The sequence below is a fragment of the Mytilus galloprovincialis genome, chromosome 8, assembly GCF_965363235.1.
Source record: "Mytilus galloprovincialis chromosome 8, xbMytGall1.hap1.1, whole genome shotgun sequence".
Taxonomy (NCBI): domain Eukaryota; kingdom Metazoa; phylum Mollusca; class Bivalvia; order Mytilida; family Mytilidae; genus Mytilus; species Mytilus galloprovincialis.
This window is the reverse complement of record NC_134845.1, coordinates 60,977,706-61,002,036: the sequence shown is the minus strand read 5'-3', so window position 1 is coordinate 61,002,036 and position 24,331 is coordinate 60,977,706. Positions and strand designations below refer to the sequence as shown.

The 24,331-nt window shown below is 31.2% G+C and overlaps 1 long non-coding RNA gene across 1 annotated transcript; it reads right to left on the bottom strand.

The window, feature by feature from the left end:
• Window positions 1–13,866: 13,866 nt before the first annotated feature.
• LOC143042326 (uncharacterized) lies at window positions 13,867–23,771 on the bottom strand. The gene is made up of 2 exons (XR_012967945.1): window positions 23,670–23,771; window positions 13,867–16,397 (listed from the first exon to the last, which is right to left on the bottom strand). It is a non-coding gene; the product is annotated as an uncharacterized LOC143042326 (long non-coding RNA).
• Between the last annotated feature and the right edge of the window lie 560 nt (window positions 23,772–24,331).

The following is a 24,331-nucleotide window of genomic DNA, read 5'->3' as shown; positions in this document are numbered from 1 at the left end:
CTGTTAAACGCCTATTTTTGACATTTTAATCTGTTTTGTTCACATATCGTTGTCAATATAATGGAATTAAAGGGGCACTAGCTGTCAAATTTTTGTTCACCGATTCTAATCAAGTTCTCATATTTGATTTATAACAATGTAAAACATTTATCCAAACTATTAAAAGTCGAAATAAAACAATAAACATGGCACAGGCATGAATATACGTAGTTTCGTTTCATGTGTATTTGAGTCTAGACGCCATCTAACTATTTATCGAGATGACCTCTATAGTCATCCGATGACCATATAAGCGATGTAAACATAAATATAGATATAAATAGACTAAGCAAACACGTGTTGTTGATTTATTCTAGGTCTATTTAATTTCATATCACAGATAAAAAAATATTTATCATCGTTTTTACATGTATTAGAATGTTTATTTGTGGATCGAATCTGTCAATCAAATGATTTACCTTTGTTTCACTTTCAATGTTGACATTCTATTCCTTTAAATATCTTTACACAATTCAGGTGTTATCCATCTCAAGCTCAGGGGTTAAATTAAAGTTCCAATGAATACGGATTCAATGAGGTCGAATTATTCACTTGCAAGTGAATAATTCATAATCAATGTTTTTTGGCTTATTTTGAAAAAAATGAACCTTATTGGCTTCTAAAAAGTAATTATTATTTCACTATTTGTATTTCATTACTGATTGAGCCAACAAAATAATATATTAGGTTTATCAAATATCTCGTAGCAAGTGCCCCTTTAAATTTGACTTGTAGATTTCGAGAACGATTAGGCTAAATCCGCTACAAGGCATCACTCGCATCCGCAAAGTGGAAAGGGAAAAATATAAGTTGTAATAACATGTTTCGCAATCCACTATAAATAAATATGTTTACACTTACGTTCACATACACACACCTCTGTGTTGTTTAATCTTCAAATAAACTCATAAACTTAGCAATCGCAAAAAAAGGCAAAACTATAATTTAGACAAATCAAAGGAAGTAATCCAAAAATCTTAATCAAAATATATACGTGTAGCGAAAGGCAAAAAAAAGTCGTACGGCTTTTAATGTGACTTGGTATTAATGCATCCCACTATCTTGTCTGATTTTGCATTCCTGGTGCAGATATTTCGTGGGATGCTGTACTACAAAACTTCTTTATCGGCGTCTTTCTCGATATGCTAGAACTACAGATTCTGTTTTGTTGACATCATTTTCAAATTTACTATCAACTTCAACCATTTTGTATTCTTTCTTGAATTAATTGTTATCTTGTTTAAATGTTTTAGTCCATTGTGTTCAATGTCTGTGATGTATGCTTACACTGGTTTCGTTGCTTGATCTCAATTGTTGTCTGGCGTATTAAGTTTTAAACCTAGTGCCTTTTGTTAGCTATTATTCGTGTGTTTCTCTGTCCTATATTTTCTCACATTTATATGTGTTGTAGTCCTGTCATGTAATGTTATCATTTTAATGTTATATTCAACATTGCCATTAAAGCGGGAGGTTTGGCATACCACAAAACCAGGTTTAACCCACCATGTTTTTCTTAAAATGTCCTGTACCAAGTCAGGAAAATGGCAATTGTTATATTATAGTTCGTTTCTGTGTGTGTTACATTTTAATGTTGTGTTTCTGTTGTGTCGTACGTAGTTCTCTTATATGTGATGCATTTCCCTCAGTTTTAGTTTGTAACCCGGATTTGATTTTTTTTCTCAATCGATTTATGAATTTCGAACAGCGGTATACTACTGTTGCCTTTATTTGTCACACTAGTCTATGATATCAAAAAGAAAATGTTGTATGATTGCAAATGAGACAACTTTTCATGAGAGAGCAAATAAGAGAAATTAACAACTATAGGTCATCTTACTGCCGTCAACAATAGGCAAATACTATACGGCATGTCTGTTTGTATAACACACCAAGTTTTGTCAGTATAACGGAACTATGAACCAATAAACAAGACGAAGGTTTAGCGTGCATTAAACCATGTATAAGTCTATGATATCAAAAAGAAAATGTTGTATGATTGCCAATGAGACAACTTTTCATGAGAGAGCAAATAAGAGAAATTAACAACTATAGGTCATCGTACTGCCGTCAACAATAGGCAAATACTATACGGCATGTCTGTTTGTATAACACACCAAGTTTTGTCAGTATAACGGAACTATGAACCAATAGACAAGTCGAAGGTTTAGCGTGCATTAAACCATGTATAACCCAGAATATTCTTAAGAATATGACACTTATTTTAATCGTTGCGTATGTTGGTAAGTTTGATTTTGTCCGTTTGTATGGACTATCCCTTTTTTTAATTTAATTGTGAATTCAATACTGTTGCTATACTTTTAAACGCAATCTAGGTATATCTACAAACATATTATTTCAAGAAATATGAGTTTCAGTTTTATACATGTATGGCCTTGACGGAAAAATTTATTAATTTAAAAAAGGATCTCCCATGGTGATGCTACTTTATATACTAGAAATTACTTAAGTCAATGCAAATACAATCATTTAAAGCGGTTTTACTTTTAATGTATCATTGCGTTCTGTTGTCGCTTTATTTCATGTACTTTCAGTTTTTTTATACGTGTGCATGTAACAAATTACGTTGAAGAGGGGTACAAACACATTTTCTTAAAGTCCAAACGTGTGAAAAAATATATTTTAACAAAAACGCATTTGACTAACAGGTCGAACAACTGATGTCCTTAAATAAAGGCAACAGTAGTATACCGCTGTTCGAAATTCATAAATCGATAGAGAAAAAACAAATCCGAGTTACAAACTAAAACTGAGGGAACCGTATCAAATATAAAAGAACTACGACACAACAGAAACACAACATTAAAATGTAACACACACAGAAACGAACTATAATATAACAATGGCTTAAAACCTGCTGAATGCCATTGACGATTGCCAAATAAATTGATCACAAGGTGTAACAAATTGGATTTATGTATTAATTTAATACCAAGTAGAAAACAATAAAACTTGCGGCAAAGATGGTTAACCACAACATGAGGTGCTAAATTTTTTACACCTTATCCGGATTTCGACATTTAATGTCTCTTCAGTGATGTAAGGGATCGGAAAGTATTGGAAGGCCATTTAATTTACCTTAATCTATGGCAGACCCTTGAATTTTAAAGAATCAAAATAGAATGAAGGGATTATATAAACCGGAGGTAAAATATAATACAACCCCAAACGGAATAAATATAAACAAGTCTAAATTGAAAACAACGTTCAAACCTATGATAGCGTTGTATAAAAACCGCAATTTTTATACGTGTGCGTGTAACTAATTTCGTTGTAGACTGGTCTAAATACAGCACAAACAACACTTTCCAAAAGACCAAAAGATTGAATATATTTTAACAAAACGAATTTGACTAACAGCTCGAACAACTGATGTTCTTTAACCCTGCTGTTTGCCATTGACGATTGCCAAATAAATTAATCACAAGATGTAACAAAACGGATCTCTATATTAATTTATTACCAAGTAGAATATACTCCAAAATAAAAGATTTTTTCTTTGTTTTGGAACACAAACAATATTTATTTGTTCCAATTTAAATTCATTTTTGCCAAAAAATTACGTGTAAATAGTATCAATAGCATAAAAAAAATCTTCTGATCGCGTGGTTAACTCTGTTATCTCAGTTGACAATTAAGATTATTTCTTCCTTCCACATAATAAACAAAATTAATAGTCAGATTAAAAAACACTTTGGTTAACCAATAGTTCATTTGACAATAACCTGAAATATAGGTTACAACTTACTAATATATAGTTATGACAGCTTCGTATCAGGAATTGCATCTAGATATTGACAATAAGGGTTGGTTGAGAAATTAACTTTATTTAAACAGTAACCATTTCAATTTTCTCATTGTGAACTTTCTATATCTATGTAGCAATATTCCATTGTCGCCTATATGGAGTATTTGACTGACGGTTAGTACAATTATTCGTAGAATTAGTTTCCCCATCATGATTTGTTAACCCTGATTGCAATATCATGGAGTGAAACATATTGCTATTACGGATATAATGTCGTTACTTCGAATTTATTTTCTTTTTTCCCGATCGTAATATCACTGAGTGTAACTTATTACTCTTAAAATGAATTACTGGTATATGTTGTTTCTGAATGACAATCATAGCATAGTTCTTGGTTATCCTACTTAATTGTTTTATTTTTTGTTAAAGATATCAAAAAGTAGTCAAAATCTGTCTAAAAAGAATTACAATTTTGAATTATCTTCTGATTTTCTTTTTTTTTTCTTTTGGAAAAGGGACTGTGCAACTGTAAAGTAAAAAAAATGGTGAAAAACAATGGATTAAGAAATTAGAAAAAAAAAATTGTGTAAAATCCATAACGAGGATATATTATAGGAAAACAAGGAAGATTTGGTCATCAGTGGTTTGCTCTGTATATAAAATTGAGTATGGAAATGGGGAATGTGTCAAAGAGACAACAAACCAACCAAAGAACACGAAACAGTCCAATCCCACCAATGGGTCTTCAATGCAGCGAAAATTCCTATCATAAGTCTATGTTGGCCTAAAGAAAAAAGTGTACTTGTTCAATGAACATGGAAGTCATTCTAAATTCCATACATATGAATGAATTAAAAATAAAATATGTAAACAAGTTGTTGCAAGGGCCCTGCATGTGCTGCGTGAATTACAACTCTTTACACGTGACATCGGATCTAACGTTCTGTTTCTAACAGAACATGACTGCGTACTTGTACTTACCATTGAGCCAACCGGTCGCCCGAATTTTTAGTTTTATTGCCGATCAGATGACAAAGAGCTGAGTGACCATATTTCTATTCCCCATTCGCACTGATGATTATTTTAGAAATAAACATTCAATGGTCTGTAGTTTTCTTATTTTATTGTTTGAATTTTTCATTTTGGAGCCTTTTATAACCTACTATATGGTATGGAATTTGATCATTGTTGAAGGCAGCCCTATGACCTACATTGTTACATTCCGTCTCTGGTTGTCTCATCAGCAATCATACCATATCTTCTCCGATTCTGGCTTATATATAACTCTTCCTATAAATCATTTTAAAATAATGAATAAAGACTACATTACAATTTTTATTGAACAAAGCAAGGACTAATTGAGGACATGATTACAAACATAACATCGATAAGTTATACATACGGTTTAAAACAAAATTCACAATACATTTTACTTGATAGCGATATAAACTGATTAATACTTTGCTCGATATCATCCACTTTTGTCTTCATAGAAGACTTCAATTGCTCATTTTAAGCCAATACCAAATTTTAAGTAGGTCCTAGACTATTTGAGAACAAAATAATACTACTCTTTTGTATTCAGTCTTTTCCCGCCATTTTTGACATTCAAATACCTCGAAAAGGGTCTTCATAACCTATCATTATTTTTAGCGGATTTTGTTCCTTAACTAAAGCATTTCTGATCTTTAGTATCAATTTTTAAATTCCGATTTTTTTTTAATTCTACCTGAATACATTCATAATACATGCACATGACAAAACATTGACACATGCTACAGACTACAAATGTCTGTATAGGTTTTCCATGAACCTTAATGCAATCAATGTAAGCTATATCGATTACTTAACATCTGTCGTCGTCCGTAAATTTTTTTATAATTTATGCCTTTTCGGAAATCTGTAAAGTTAATTATGTACATTTGTTGAAAATCCGTTGGTATCTGTTACACAGAGGTATCATTAGAAATAAATACCAAATTTTAGAAGCAGTAGATTATATATAATATAAATAAGAAGATGTAATATGGGAGCCAATGAGACAACTCTCCATTCAAGTCAGGATGTATAAAAAAAAAACTAACAATTTGAAGTCAAATTACGGCCTTCAAAACGAGTCTTGGCTCATGTCGAACAGTAAGCTATAAAAGGATGAAAAGGGGGAATGTGTCAAAGAAAAAACAATAAAATAGAGAATGGAAATGGAGAATGTGTCAAGGAGACAACAACCCGACCAAAGAGCAGAAAAAGCCCAAGGCCATCAATGGGTCTTTAACACAACGAGAAAATCCAGCACCCGGAGGCGGGCTTCATTGAGCCTCTAAAAAAATGTGTACTAGTTCAGTGAAAAAGGACGTCACACTAAACTCTAAAACATATAAATGAATTATAATTAAAAAATAAAAACAAGACTCACAAAGACCAGAGACTCCTAATTTGGGAAAGTCGCAAAAAGGCAATCCGATCAGTCGGACTTCAGTTGACCCGTATAAAATAATGTATACTAATTCAGCAAAAATGGACTTCCAAAGGTCAGAGATTTCTTTCATTAAAATCAAAAACGTTCTTCAATGCACAATCGATTCGAACAAGTCGAGAGATATATATAAAGACCATAAGATGACTTTAAACTTTTTAATTCGGAATGAGGTATACCTCATCCATATATTTTTTTTAATAATCATTGCTTTTCGTCGTACTTTACCTTGTATAACAGAAATCGGATCATTTTACGAAATATTCCTAAAAAACTAGTTTTAGCATGATTTTTTTCCCATCAAATGCGAGTCAACCAAAAAAAAATACGGTTTATTAGTACGTATATTGCTTCATAGAATACTTTTTTTAACCAAGTTTGGTTACAATTCATAAAGGTTTGGCTATCATCTTATGCAATTTTACGTATAACCAGCTTATATAACATTTGGTGATTGATAGCATTGCTTTCGAAAAATAATAACCTTGGCTATACCACTAAACTTGACAGCATAGTATTGAACGACTTGTGGGTCTGAATATCCTTAAGGTATTTTACTGATCTCTCTTGCAGGTATATGTGTATATGTTACAGGGAGTTTGTAAAATCAGGGATTTTGTAAAATCACTGGACTAATCAGTGATTGTGTAAAATCACTAACAGTTTCAGTGGTTTTGTAAAATCCCTGAAATTGTTAGGGATTTTACAAAATCACTGAAAATAGAGCTAGGGATTTTGTAAAATCCCTGATTACAATAAAGTATAACAGGCTATTAGAAATGTGTTTTTCTTAATATAAAGATAGACCAAATGAATGATCACTTATGATTTAGAAATATATTTGTACTATGAGCTAGAACTCGTGTATAATGATAATGACTAAAAGTCATTTAAAAGGCTATTTAGACCACTCTGAATTTGCTTATTTTTGCAAGACAAGTTTGGGTGACATTCCTACCATTTTAAGCTATTTCTTAACTATGCTTTACATGTCTTCAAGACATACATAATATTTTTAAAACATCTTCATCTGATGAATATCGTTTTTAACAAATTTTTTTCAAATCTTCACATTGAAGAACTACATACCTTCATTTCTCAACAAAATATTTACTTTATTTGGATTAAAAGAGATGAGAAATTTTAGAAACTTATTCAAAGTTATACCACTTTTTGATAGAATACATGTGTCTGATAAATGACCAAAGTAGGTAAAACTTTGTTTATTTTTGCTTGGTTAGATTAACCTATTCATAAACATGCAAATACAAAACAAAGTATTATTACCAATATTTTCTGTTGTCTTTTTTATTATTATTTTGTGAATATAAATGTTATTTTGTAGGCAGCAAATTAATAATACAACCTTTATTTGCTTTTTATATATCAATTTTCATGCAGCAATAAGATGCTCTTGATCTGATATGCATGTAATATTTGCCACTGGATCACATACCCTAACCCACTTAATTTCTTATACCTTGCATATGTGTTTTTCTTCTCAAATGACAGCAATCAACCTAATGTTCAGTTATATTTGATTTAAAAAAATTATATAATTGATTTTATTATCTACAGTAATTATACAGAAAAACTATAATAAACAGTAACTTTCTTTCAAACAGGTAGTGATAAGAGCTTGTTTTGTCTTCTTTTTGTGGCTTATTGACAAAATATTCCAAAATGTTTATCATATTTTCCCTGGTTCCATATGTTGCACTTTAATTTTACCTCAATCCATTGAAGTAACTTTTGTATGTACGTTTGCTCTTGATTTCAAGACATTTGTGCCTGAGCCTTTGTTCTACAGTATGTCACTTGTTTTGTGCATGAAAACCGCTCACTTAATATTAAAATAAAGACTAGATTAACCTCTGTGTTACTGTTGTAGTCTTTTTTCACAGAAATTCTTAATAAAAATGAATAAATGTATTTTACAAATTTCCTGAATTTAATCAGTGAATCTGTAAAAAAGATCTTAATTATTTCAGTGATTTTGTAAAATCACTAGTCAAAATCAGGGATTTTATAAAATCACTAATCAGTTCAGTGATTTTACAAATTCCCTGAAATTTCAGTGATTTTACAAAATCACTGATTTCACAAATTCCCTGTAACATATATATTTTGAGTGTTGTCCGAATGGGCTATCCAAACACATTCATTAAACATGTTATATTGAATACGCGATGTGAATAATAAACAAACAGCAATCAAAGACATTTTTTTCATTTTTGTATTTTTTTTATCTATTTTTTTTCTTTCCAATGTAGGAGTTTTATCTTAACTTAGAGGCCAAACATTTCAAACAATAAGTAATTACAAAGTCAAAAGAGAGTATAGAGAACATTCAAGCTAGCCTATGAAATCCTGAAAATAAATGTCCTGAATAATGGTGTACGTCCTGAAATTTAACTCAATTTTATGTAAGCTATCATTGCTTTAACTTCAGTTTAATGAGTAAACACAATAACAATAGGTAGTTCACACGATGACAGGTATACATTCATAGAGTAAACAACAATTCATATTTATTAATTTTTCATTTTCATTTTTCAAATATAATGACACATTTCCTAAACTTTAATATGAATATATGTATTGAAAAGTAAATATTTCAATTACTCTTCTATATTCAAACAATTGTCAACAGATTATCTGTGACTTTTTGTCTTGTGACATTTTGTCCTACAAAATTTGTGACTTAATGTTCTGTGACTTTTTGTCCTGTGACTTTCTGTCCAGTACTTTTAAAGTGATGATTTTCTAAGGGTTCAAATATTTCGCGGTGGTGTCTTGCCATGGCTTTGTTTGGACTTGATTGTTTGCTTTTAGCCTTGAATGTTTGTCCCTTATAATTTTATTAACTATGTATTTGCATTCAAGTATCGAAGATCAAATTTATTCGTTCATAGCGTGTTAAATAACGTTTTATACGAGTTAAGACTTCCAATTGATATTTCATTGTGTGTTTTTCTATGTTGTGATGTTATACTCTTGTTTCAGAAAAAGGGAGAAGGTTTGGTACCATTGAAACGTTTAATCCCGCTGCAAATGTTTGCCTGTCCTAAGTCAGGAATCTAATGTACAGTAGTTGTCATTTGTTTATGTAATTTATACGTGTTTCTCGTTTCTCGTTTTTTAAATAGATTAGACCGTTGGTTTTCCCGTTTGAATGGTTTTACACTAGTAATTTTGAGGCCCTTTATAGCTTGTTGTTGTATAACCGTTTAATTTTATAAATTGATAAATTGTTACTTGGATGGACAGTTGTCTCATTGGTACTCATACAACATCTTCCTATATATATCCAGAGCGTACAAAGAAATCGTAGCATATCCTGTTTTAATTCACACTTTTTATCAGCTACAACTTTGATATAATATATACTTAAGCCAACTATGATAAACTTAAGGAGAACATCACAAATCAAAGACAGCCTTAAAATACTAGAAACAGTCCTCAATATTGATAAACTTATTTGGAAATTATCAACTTTAAAAAGTACCTACAAGACAGTAGTTTAAATTTAAGGTACGTTATGGTTTAAAGGGGCACTAGGTACGAGATATATAAAAAATCTAAAGTTTGATTTTTTTCTGTTCAATCAATAATGAAAGTGAAATAGTAAAATAACAATTCACTTTTTGCAGCCAAAAAGGTTCAATTTTGTCAAATTACGCTAAGAAACATTGATAATTAGTAATTCACTTGCAAGTGAATGAGTCGACCTCTTTAAATCCGTATTCATGTGAACTTCAATTTAACCCCTAACTAGAGATTGACAACGCATGCATTGTACGTGTATACTGGTTATTTAAATTAAAAAAAATGTCAACAATGAAAGTGAAACTATGGTAAATCATTTGATTACTAATTCGATGCACATAAAATCATTCTTATACGGTTAAAAACAATGAGAAACATCTATTTTTAATCTATAAAATAAAATCAAACAGACCTATAAAAATCCAATTGCACGTGTTGGTTTAATCTATTCATATCTTTATTAATGTTTACATCGCTTATATGGTCATCTGAGGTCAAATCGATAGTTAATTAGATGGCGTCTGGACTAAAATACACACGAAACCTATATATTATCTACCCCATGCTCTGTAAACAGTTTATTTTAGACTTTTGATAGTTTGGATAAATGTTTTACATTGTTACAAATCAAATATGAGAAGATTAGATATGCAATGTTTCTTGCAGCTTGGAATTTTTTATTGGTCTCTAAAGTTGATGGTCCATGGGAAAGTTTTATGTTTTATTCCAATAAGAAGTTTTCTGTAAAACATGGTAAAAGTAACTCGACTTTAATCTCTATATTTCAGTTAATTCCCCCTCTTAAGTCAAAGGGCCATGCAATAGTTTAATGACGAGATCCAATGTCGAGTTTGACGTGAAACAACGTGTTTTATATATATCTATTTGTTATGCTTTCTTCTCTAAAGCGATTAATATGTCTTACCTTATCAGATCGTTTTCCCAAGTTTGATATTTACTCTTTGTTTCTTCTTGCATATGTAACTGTATAATGACTATAATACATTTTACACCTTGCGGACTCAAAACAGCATTCAGTTTTATATATAATGCTTTGTTGTTACAGGTGGTTTAATGCAGGTTAAAATTGAAATCCTTTAAAAATTTGACAAATCGACCATGTATTTTTAGATGTTATTTTTAACATTGATGTAAATGTTCATGGTTAAACCCATATAAAGAGAAAGTACAATTTCATTGTTAATATGGGAATTTTCCATTCTGATCACGTGACAATTCTATATAACTTTTCAGCGTATGTCAAGCAAACATTTTTATATTTCCATAAATGAAATCAGTTAAAGCGTAGATTAACAAAAAAGAAATGAATTCTATCATACCATTACATTTTTATATTCATATATTCACATTTAGTAAATAGTATCTGAGTTCTAAAAATACTTACATACAATGAATGCGGATGTATATTACACTTTGATCTCTTAAGCACCGAACATATTTTCAGAAAATTACTGGCTATAACCATACTGACATCTTAACAGAACGCAAAAGGAATATTGTACAAACAATTGTAGAACTTCACCAAAACATCGTATTTCCAAAGTTTGTCATCAAAGTACTATAGGCGATAACAGAGACATATATCCAACAATTGTATGTATGTCACTGGGAATAACCAAGCGCTAGATAATCCGTACTTGCACAAAGAAAATGAGTATTTGTAATACCTCCGTTGAAAGGTTGTGCAAATTGGATTAGGAAAACTTCATTATGTTCACAATAGGTTACTGCAATTACGGTTCATGTGGACCCTATGGCTAAAATGGCCGTATTTTCACCTCAAAATTTACTCTGAGTACAGACAAACCTGCGCATCTGTAAAAAATTTCAGGCATATCATGCCCTAGATAAATAAATTTCAAATATGTTTTATGTCTTAGAAAAATAAAAACTTACCAGGATTTTGCCGTGCACTTTTTTTCATTCCTCCAGAAGGTGCCAAAATAAACTAAGTTGGGAAACAGGTTTGAGAACTTCCCCACATGTAATAATTGAAGTGAGCTGTATTGCTTGACATGGACATGAGATGGACAATAGATACCTGACAATAATTGGTTATTTAAACTGTGTACCTGAGTGGACCATATCAAGGTAAACTCAACTGTTGGTTAATTTTATCAACTTCTGCAGGGACGAAAAAAAGTGTACGGCAAAATCCAGTTAAGTTATGAATTTTCTAAATCATACAATGCATTTGAATTCTATTTATCTAGGGCATGCTATGCCTTAAAACTTTTCCAGATGTACAGGTTTGCCTGTACTCAGAATAAATTTTGAGGTGAAAATACGGCCATTTTAGCCATAGGGTCCACATGAACCTTAATCACTTTCAAAATATCCGAGCAGACTGTACATCAATAAACCTTAACTTCTAAAAAACTATAATTCTTATCCCATATGTACATAACTGTTCAAATCATAAGCCTGTCAACGCTGAGATTTTAAGTTCGAACCCCGCTCGTACAGGTGCACTCGACTTCAATCTTAATTGACTAGGATTGTCATTTTTCCTATCGAAGGTTTTCTCCGGAAACTCCGGCTTCCTCCACCAATTAAGACTGGCCGCCATGAAAAAGCCCAAAAGTGGTGCTGAAAAGTGGCTTTAAAACACATAAAATGAAACAGCCAATCTTAAATGTTCATGTCTATGCCAATGGAATAATCCATTTGGATTGTTTCCATCAAGTTTTTTGTACAATACAGATTAGTGGTAAAACACTTTTGTAAAATTGTTTTGTTCTTTTTTATTATTTTGTTGTTGACATGATATGTCATGTACTGATTTATAAAGACAGTGTACTTACTTTATGCTTTACCGAAAAAACCTTAAAACATCACAGAATTTCCTTTAAAAAATATTTAAATCTGCAATATAGAAACAGGGGGAACAATCTGTGGCGCGGAGTTCATATCTTTTCCACACATGCTCTGCAATAAGATACTTCATATGAGTTTTATATTGAGTGAAGTGTTACGTAGTATTGAACGGAACGGATATGATCCCTGCACCGCAGATTGCATGAGGAGAAGAATATAAATGCAAGACTAAATTAAAACAAGTTTATTACATAACATTTTATTAATTTATACGAAAATATAGTAATAATTACAGCATTGCACATGTATAACACATACACTATGATAAGTATTTAAACCTAACCAATTAATACATATTTAAAGTTCAACAAAAGATCCCTTACATATGAATTAATATATTTACCCATCTAGTAAATCAGAGCAAATTATTTGGACTGTATACAGTTCATCATTATCATCTGTACAGTCATGAATGTCCAACAATCATTTTGTCAAAAAAAAACCAGTTTGGAATATGTTCCAAATGTATATGAAAAATTCAATACCAAAATTTTGTAAGTTTGTTTTAACACAATTGAACCAAACAGGCTGCTTAAAGCAATTTAATATTTCACTATTTTATTTTCATCAATGGTTGAAAAAAATCATCATTCATTTTTTGAATATCTTTGAAAATTCCCCCTTAATTATAGTGAGTAAATGAACTCATCATAGATACCAGGACTAAATTTTGTATATACGTCAGACGCGCATTTCGTCTACAAAAGATTCATCAGTGACGATCGAATCCAAAAAAGTTTAAAAGGCCAAATAAAGTACGAAGTTTAAGAGCAGATAGTTGAAAAATATCGGAGAGGTTAAATCCTCTAGGGGGATTGCTAATATCAGTAAGCAAGATATTATAGATAAATTGAAACAAGTTGAAAACAATCTGGTTTAAAAAGTGGCACGACATCTCATGTATACTAAACCTTACGTCTGTCAAACACTTATTCATGTATTACCCTTAACCCGGACATCTACCTGTATCCAATTATTCCGTAACAAGAAAACAAAACCATTCGTAAGCATTTTCAACAAACTAAAATATTTCATAGAATGTCTTTTGATAACAAATTGACCGTTCCTGGAACCACACTAACACTGTTTTCATCTAAATTCTGATTATAAATACTGATTTATAAACTAGGAAAGAATGTGATTAGATGTGAAGTGAATGCCAAACAAAAAACAACTACCATGAAAATAATATCGGGGCCTTTTATAGCTGACTATGCGGTATGAGCTTTGCTCATTGTTGAAGGCCGTACGGTGACCTATAGTTGTTAATGTCTGTGTCATTTTAATCTTTTGTGGATAGTTGTCTCATTGGCAATCATACCACATCTTCTTTTTTATAGTATTTATTGTTTTGTCACTGAACTATTCATTGAAATGATTTCAACTGGGTGGGTACCGCAATTATAGGAACTCTCATTCTGATATTAAATGCATATGTCTGAAATTGCAATAATCAATCCCACATGTTTTCCATTCTTCAAAAATTGCAATGATTAAAACCACATGTTGTCAATTTATCAAAATTCGCCATAATAAATGTACCCAATAATATCTGAATTTACAGTATATAATTCTGAACCGTAATCCAAAAGATGGGCAAATGACATTGCACTCAGCCACATAATCGTTCTTTGGGCTGGAGAAACATAGAATAAACAAAAGGTCATGTTCATTCAGTATAAGTTAGTCTACATTACAATTGCACAGTCTCATTGCCGCACTGGAAATATTTTGTTCATCAATCTGAGTAGCTTGAAGAAAACATTGTCTTGCTGAGTGTGTATCACCAATCATCTGATTACATATGCCAAGACAAATAAAGGATAATGTGTCATGATATTCATAAGATTGATTAGAAGTAAGGGACTGCATAATTGTTTGTCGTAACTGAAGCAATGACTGTTTACATGATCTTTGTTCATGCAGATGGTAGTAACATAGAAAACTCAGGAAATGTGCAAATATCATTGGATAGAGATCAATAACTTGTTCAAATCCGTTTAATTGCAGTTCTTGTGGCATAATTGGTGAATTTTGATGTAAGTTAGGATACTTGATCGTAATTGTTTTTAAAATTGTGCAAAGTTCTGTTCGTTTCAACAAGAGTAGTAGATATTTCTGGGTTTGATTTAAACCGATTTGCCAGGAATATAATTTTTCATCTGTACATTTCCTTAAAGCATGATTGGTAATATCTGCTGATAACAAGTAATTGCCATGAACATAAAAGAAAGAAGATAACAGCAGCCATCCACCTACTGCATCTGAATTTGTTCCAATCAACAGGTGACTCAGTTCCTGTTTGTACTTGTAGTATTCATTTTTGTTGTTTGATCTCGGTTGATCTTGTGATATTTGCGGTATATTTTGGAATGCGAATGACAGTATTACAAAAAAAATGCTTCTTGATATGTTTGATCTTGAAAGATGTACAAAATGATATAGCATATTGAGAGGTCTATTGGGAATTAAAGATAAATCGTTCATTATTTCGTTCAGCGATACAACACGTCTACCTAATGGTGAATCCATGACGTTTACTGGAAGTGTAATTAAATCAAATAGAGTTTCCGACAGAGCAAAAGAGTATATTCCTTTTTCAAATAAATTCTTTAGAATGCGTTCGATTTTGTCTTTTTTGTCAACATCAAATCGCATATACAATATGTTATAATCAGGAATGAAATAATGTAATAAAGTTGAATATTCTACACAGTATATAAGTCTCTTTAAACAAACCATGAAGCATGGTATTAATTTGTCTGGTCTCCACATTGATGGATCCGATTCTTCCGAAATCCAAAACATCAAGGTTTTCATAAAATAAGAACACAATAAACTTTTTAAATCTTCGTGCTTATCCACAATTTCTTTTATCATGACTTTTAATAACGCATAACACAATAACTGGGTATGATTGAAGGAAAATATGAGAAACTTTTCCGCCACTGAAAATGACATTCTCCATTGTAGATTTTCATTGCTTGACCCTTTGTAACCTATGGGAACAAAAAGGACACCACAGGAGATTATTTTGGAAATAAGATCAAGAGGAGGCCATGTTGTTCGAGGTCTTATTATCCAATGTTTTGCCTGTGATATCCATTTATCACATTTGAGACACCATGCTACATCCATGTTTTCTGTTAGGGTAGAAATGCATGGTCCATGTATTTTCGTAAAACCATCAACGCTAGGCATGACTTCCATACGATTTAGTCTATATAGTTCGCTTGAAAACTTTCTCCCTAGAAATGAATTACTAATTCTTTTTCCAGGATCTACAGTTAGATCATGATTATTGACAAGATGCAGTTGTGTGAAACATGGATGTGTATCCTCTGTTTTCATCAACAAAACAATACACTTACCGGATTGAGGGACAAAATCACTTTCTGATTCATAAACTTTGAATGCAAGATCAATAAACATAAGATCAAGATCACTACCTTTTAACTGTAGTCCTTCACCTTTACTGCCACTTGTGATTTTGATTCCTGTAGTGCTTGGACTCCCAAGGTCATCTATTATGTAAGTTAATCTCCTTACTTTTACCTCATCTTCATTGCCAATTTTCTGGCACAGATACTTGTAAAAATCCAATGATAAAGTATTCTCCCCAGACATTTGTTCTGTGTTGTATATTTATATTCTTATAGTGTAACAAATCTGCAAAATTAAAATAATTAAACAATAAACCACGATACAGTAGCAGGGGCAGATAAAAACGTTTTCCTTTTTTTTCGTGTTGTCTTTGCGAACTTCTACATCAGAACTTTGTTATTTTGCCATGATTCTAAGAATAAAAATTACATTTCGCGGTGTCGCTTTAGATGTAGTCACATTTGCGGAAAAATCCAATGACGTAATAACTCCCGTTGCGTGATATTGAAAGAAAAAAGTAGTTGCTAGAAAAATCGGGAAGTTATATATTTATTCAATAATAAAAAATTCAACATGATTAATTTGAAATGTGAAAAAAATCAAATCCACATTTACAATATTGGTGGCGTTTTATTTCATATGTATACATGTAAAAGATGAAGTAAATATATGTTAATAACAATACGTCGATGAGACAAAATCCTAACCTCACAAAAAGTCCAATAAGTCATTTAGATATCAACGTACTATCTAATACATACTCGCAATAATTAATAATCACCTTCTCATAAATTAAGGTCCCAATTTTTCCTTGGGTCATAGACAAAAAGAACTAACTAAAGGGCAGGTTTACTAACTGTAAGTTATTCTTCATTGCAATTTGATAGTCTCAGTGCTGCACTGGTTAAATTAAATTCGTCAGACTGAGTACCTAGAATGAAACATTCTCTTGCGCAGTCTGTTTCCCCCAATCAACTGGTCACATATACCAAGACACACAACAACCAATGATACAGAGTATGAACTACATAGATAAGTTTCAAAATGTTGCATAATTGTTTGTGTGAATTCAAGCAAATGATCTGACTTTATGAAGATGGCAGTAACACACGAAACTCAAGAAATGTGCAAACACCATAAGATGAAAAGGTATGTATTCTTCCTTTCCATTTAATTATAGTTCTTGTGGACTAATAGGTGAGTTGTTAATAAATTAAGGATACTTGACAGTCGATGCTCTTGATATTGCACAAAGTTTAGTTTGTTTTAATAAGTGTAGCAGATATTCCTGGGTTTGATTAAACCGATTTGTCCAGGATAAATTTTTTTCAATTCTTGAATTGCAAATGAAATGCTGATCAGTTTATGTAGTGATTCAACACGTCTACCTAATGACGAACCAATGGCGCTAAAAGGTAACATCATTAAATAAAACAGAGTTTCTGACAGTGAAAATCAGTTAATTCCTTTTTCAAATAATTTCTTCAGAATGCGTGTGATTTTGTCTTTTTTGTCAACATCAAATCGCATATAAAACAAGCTATAATCAGGAATGAAATAATGTAATAATAATGAATATTCTACACAGGAAATTAATCTCTTTATTAAACAAGCCATAAACATGGTATCCTTCTGTTTGGTCTCCGCACTGATAGATTCGATTCATCTTACATCTAAAACATCAAGGTTTGTATAACATAAGAACATAATAGATTTTTCAAATCTTCGGTCTTTTCCACAATTTCCTTTGTCAATATTTGACTTAATTTTTTTATATAAGTTAACTTATCGTTTGATACAGAATCGTGCAATTTTATGCTCTAATATCGAATGCTTTCTATCATCGGAAATGTTCTAAAACACCACAATGGACTATACTGACACAATTCCGCACAAGGAGGTAGGGCCAGTTTCCCCTGAATTTTTTTTCACAGAAGGGCCAATTTCAAAAAGTGCCGACAGAATAAAATTTACTATAAAAACAAAATATAAAAATCTTTTTTGATAAATATCTCTATTTTCATATATCATTATATGTTTAAAAAATAGTTAATTAAACCCTCCAAAAAGGATGAATGTCCAATATGCGGAATCTAGGGTGATTTTAGGTGGGGAAAAATGGAATCCCTCCAGAAGGACATTTCAAAGCAAAAAATAAATATGTTTTTTATGATTGTTGTAATTTATACTATTTTTTCCCTAAAAAAATTGGTTTAGTGTGTCCATAATGCATCAAAAAAAATCCTTTTAAGAAAAAATGTTTAACATCGCTAAACTGTACCTATATATCTCGTTAATGAGAAAACTGTGGTCAAGCATCGCCGTGGATCCATCAGTGGAGCTGATCTAAAATAGGATGATGTCTGCAAATTTTATAAAAATGTGCTTGGCAGTATGCCTCCTGAATTGGTACATTTTAACAATGAAAATATTAATCCAGTTTCAAACAGTTTTGAAATAACTGCATATTGTTTCTCTTTTTCTGTTGAATATGAAGAAGTTTGTATGCCTAAAAGTACTTGAACTTTTTATAATCTCTTAATACAGCTTGTTGGAAAATCGCCTGTATCAGAAAATTATTGGATCGATAAGTATCCAGCATTAGAACTTTCAAAAATGTTATATTTCTTCAAATTTATATATCTTGCCTAGTGAATGCAGGGAACTTAATTTTCAAGTACTTCATAGAACTTAAAGTAAACTTTTAAAATGTAACATGTCTGATAATGACACTGGTCCAATGTGCGTGCGCACAATCTAGAGAAGATTTAGAACATATGTCTGTTATCTGTGTCAATTTGAATGATGTCTGGAAATTTTATAAAAATGTGCTTGTCAGTCTGACTCCTGAATGGGTACATTTTATCAATGAAAATATTAATCCAGTTTCAAAGAGTTTTAAAATAACTGCATATTGTTTCTCTTTTTCTGTTGAATATAAAGAAGTTTTTATGCATAAAAGTACTCGAACTTTTTATAATCTCTTAATACAGCTTGTTGGAAAATCGCCTGTATCAGAATATTATTGGATCGATAAGTATCCAGCATTAGAACTTTCAAAATGTTATATTTCTTCAAATTTATATATCTTGCCAAGTGAATGCAGGGAACTTAATTTTCAAGTACTTCATAGAACTTAAAGTAAACTTTTAAAATATTACATGTCTGATAATGACACTGGTCCAATGTGCGTGCGCACAATCTAGAGAAGATTTAGAACATATGTCTGTTATCTGTGTCAATTTGTCACAATTTACTGATTTTTTACTGATTTTTTATTAAATTGTATGTGTAATGTTGATGATAACTTTGTAAATACGCTTTATTTTGACCAAGCGATGCTTATGGCTTTTTAAAGAGAAGTAACGGGTTTAATTTTTATTTTGCTAATTTTATTATGAGTTTAGAAAGATTTAGTATCTATAAAAGAAGAAATTTCATATATTGTTGAATCCTCAAGCTAACCTCAATTAAGTGGACTATTTTAAAACATTATTTGAAAAATAAATCTCTCACTATTTTTATCTTTTAAATCAGGGAAAAGAACATTTCTTATTAGAACAATATTTTATATTGGACAATCGTGTTATCAAAGTAACAGATAATCATGCAGAAATATTATATTAATTATAAAAGTACTATTATATGAACTTACATTGAATTTATATTTATTTGTAACTGACTATATGTAGCTGTCGGTTTGTGACACAAGGTACTTTCTGCTGACTGTTTCATTGTACATATTTGAATACAATTTTATCAAGAGAGAAAAAGAGCCTAGAACTGCAAATGAAAGATTGTTTTGAATAACCAATAACACGAGAATTGTTTCTATAACAATGAAGCCTAAATTAAGCGTGTGTGACATACACATAACTTAAAATGAGGCCATGATATACAAGTTTCAAAACAACACAGACAGTTTTTAAAACCTTGTTTGAACATGGTATTATATGTAACAAATGCAGTCAACAACAATTTTGTCGCCAATTCACCAACTGTGTAGATACTAGTACTGAAATGTTTACCACCGTCCCTGCACCGTTACCTAAGTCACTAGAAAATAAAACAACACCACAGAACAAATCAATTGCATTACAAATCGTGATTGTAGGTGAAACATCAAGAAGCTGATCCATCTGTAACACAGCGGAGGACCCATTTGTTAAAATAATAGAAAAGGCCATATTACATGGGTTTGTAACACAAGGTGTTCTATGACCAACTGATGTAAGATGTTGTCCGGTTAAATATATATTATCTAATCTTATCTTCTAGACGATAAAACCTTTAAGACCAGGACATATACAGATATACATATATTCAGAATGAGAAAAAATGGCATCCCATCTGAATTTGTTCGATAGTATTTGGCTTGTTGACAAATTACGTGGAATGGTACCTTATGCGCATAAAGGTGTTAAAACAATTAAACAAATTAATATAAACAAATCAAAAGTATTGACCGTATTTTCATGTACTATAATTAGCATCTATCGGGCTAATAAATGATTTAACTATTTTATCGAATGAAAAGAACTGAGGGGAAAATGGCTCTAGCTCTTTGTTCGAAACAACGCTTAAGACTAATGTCGGGCATAGTTGATCATTTTTTTTTTTTTTATAGATTTATCATTTTTGTGTCCGAACATTTCTTTTCTGAGATTCATTTATTAGTCGGGATATCAATGAGTACTCGAGTATCGCTCGGTAATACCGAGTATCGATTACCAAAATAGTTCCCGAGTAATAGGTTTCATGTTAGAATGTTGTTGCTTTCTTAAGCAGAAAAAAAATGAGCGACTCCCAGGAAATTAAATATTATTCAATGTTGATAAAATTTAAGATACCATTCGGATGTCTGTATTTGATTGTTTTTTTTTAATCATCCAATTAGATGTTCGATATATGAACAAGAGCAGTTTTCCAAGGCTGGTACATTTAAGCATTCCCCTGTCTCTATACCGCCAGAGCATATCTTTTTATCAGTATGACTGATAGTTACGAAACAAAGTTGAGAAATTGTTGTCTCGTCCTAAAAAAATTGACAAGATAATATTTTTGAATAAGAACAATTTCGTTTCACCTTTTGTCGATCCTCAGAAAATGATTAAATGCATCAGTTAGTTCATATCCTCCTGCATCCTTTTGTTGCTCTTTAAATGTTTTTTTTTTACAATTTCACAAATACTGTTGTTTGAGCAATCTTTTTTCTATTGATATCAATAAATTACTTGTCATGATTAATGATGTAGTAAATGACCTATTAATCATGGTATAAAATTCCTTGGGCTATTATCTAGTTCCAATTTCACTAAACTACGACACAAATTTTATTTAGGAGCCAGTCGAGGAGCTCCTCCGGTGTTGGATTTTGTCGCTGCGTTGAAGAACCATTGGTGGACTTCGGCTGTTGTCTGCTATTTGATTGCCCACATCCATACTCAATTTTACTACGTTCGTAAGACAACGGCCTATTATTTCGTGTTTTATAAATGTTTTACGACATTACAGTCAATCCATTAGTAAATCTTCACGGAGTTGACATCCTTATTCATAGAATACTTTTTCTAACCACGTTTGGTTACATTTCAAAAAGGTTTGGCTATCATCTTATGCAATTTTACGTATAACCAGCTTTATAAATTTTGATGATTGATAGCATTGCTTTCGAAAAAATAACCTTGGCTATACCACTGAACTTGACAGCATAATCTTGAACGACTTGTGGGTTTGAATGTCCTTAAGGTATCTTACTGATCTCTCTCGCAGGTATATGTGTATATATTTTGAGTGTTGTTCGAATGGGCTATCCAAAAATTTATTAAACATGTTATATTGGATACGCGATGTGAATAATAAACAAACAGCAATCAAATACATTTTTTTTTTATTTTTGTTTTCCTTTTATCTGTTTTCTTTTTTCTCCAATGTTGGAGTAATATCTTAACTGAGAGGCAAAACATTTCAAACAATAAGTAATTACAAAGTCAAAACATTCAAGCAAGCCTATGAAATCCTGAAAATAAGTGTCCTGAATAATGGTGTACTTCCTGAAATTTAACTGCATGTTTCATGTAAGCTGTCATTGTTTTAACTTCAGTTTAATTAGTAAACACAATAACAAGAGGTAGTTCACACGATGACAGGTATACATTCAAAGAGTAAACAACAATTCATATCTATTAAATTTCACTTCTTCATACTAAGAACATCAAAATTATTCTTCTTAAATCTGTACAGGAAGTTTTATCTATCTCTAATTGCATAGTTTTATTGTTGATTTTCACCCCATATTTATCAAGTGTTACAGTTGGTTTATTTATATTACATAAATATCTTGGTATTCCTTATTGACAGAAATAGAATACATAAAACGACAAAGATGTTTTTCATTTACCTGTATATATGATGAAACCGGTTTTTTTAAAATGATGATTTCGTAAGGGTTTAAATGTTTTGGGGTGGTGTCTTGCCATGGCTTTGTTTGGACTTGACTGTTTGTTTTTAGCCTTGAATGTACGTCCCTTATATTTTTATCAACTATTTATTTGCATTCAGGTATCGAAGATCAAATTTATTCGTTCATAGTGTGTTAATTAACGTTTTATGCAAGACAAGACTTCAAATTGATATTTCATTGTGTGTTTTTCTATGTTGTGATGTTATACTATTGTTTCAGAAAAAGGGAGAAGGTTTGGTACCATTAAAACGTTTAAACCCGCTGAAATGTTTGCCTGTCCTAAGTCAGGAATCTGATGTACAGTAGTTGTCGTTTGTTAATGTAATTTATACGTGTTTCTCGTTTCTCGTTTTTTAAATAGATTAGACCGTTGGTTTTCCCGTTTAAATGGTTTTACACTAGTAATTTTGAGGCCCTTTATAGCTTGTTGGTCGGTGTGAGTCAAGGCTCCGTGTTGAAGGCCGTACATTGGCCTATAATGGTTTAATTCTATAACTTGTTTTTTGAATTGACAGTTGTCTCATTGGTACTCATACAACATCTTCCTATATCTATCAAGAACGCTCAGAGAAATCGTAGCATATCCTGTTTTAATTCACACTTGTTCTCAGCTACAACTTTGATATAATATTAAATTAAGCCAACGTTGATAAAATTAAGGAGAACATCACAAGTCAAAGACAACCTTGAAATACTAGAAAAAGTCCTCAATATTAATAAATTTAGTTGGAAATTATCAACTCTAAATAGTACCTACAAGACAGTAGTTTATATTTAAGGTAAGTTATGGTTTAATGTTATTCATAGAAAATTAAATATACAATGTTTCTTGCAGCTTGGAATTTATAATGGTCTCTAAAGTTGATGGTCCATGGAAAAGTTTTATGTTTTATTCCAATAAGAAGTTTTTTGTAAAACATGGTAAAAGTAACTCGGCTTTAATCTCTATATTTCAGTTAGTTCCCCCTCTTAAGTCAAAGGGCCATGCAATAGTTTTATGACGAGATCCAATGTCGAGTTTGATGTAAAAACAACGTGTTTTATATATCTCTATTTGTTATGCTTTCTTCTCTAAAGCGATTAATATGTCTTACCTTATCAGATCGTTTTTCCAGGTTTGATATTTACTTCTGGTTTCTTCTTGCATATGTAACCATGGTAACTGTATAATGCATTTTAAACCTTGCGAACTCAAAAAAGCATTCAGTATATATATATAATGATTTGTTGTTACAGGTGGATTAATGCAGGTTAAAATTGAAATCCTTTAAAAATTTGACAAATCGACCATGTATTTTTAGATGTTATTTTTAACATTGATGTAAATGTTCATGGTTAAACCCATATAAAGAGGAAGTACAATTTTATTGTTAATGTGGGAATTTTCCATTCTGACCACGTGACAATTCTATATAACTTTTCTGCGTATGTCTAGCAAATATTTTTTTATATTTTCAATAAATGAAATCAGTTAAATAAAGGCAACAGTAGTATACCGCTGTTCAAAACTCATAAATCCATGGACAAAAAACAAAATCGGGATAACAAACTAAAACCGAGGGAAACGCATTAAATATAAGAGGATAACAACGACATAACACTAAAATGTAACACATATAGACAAAATCCAACGAGAATAACAAATATAACATATATATATAATATCAAAACCAAATACATGAATTTGGGATAGACAAGTACCGTGACACGTCTTATCGCAATGTGAATTTACACTCAAAAATAAGAGAAAACAAAC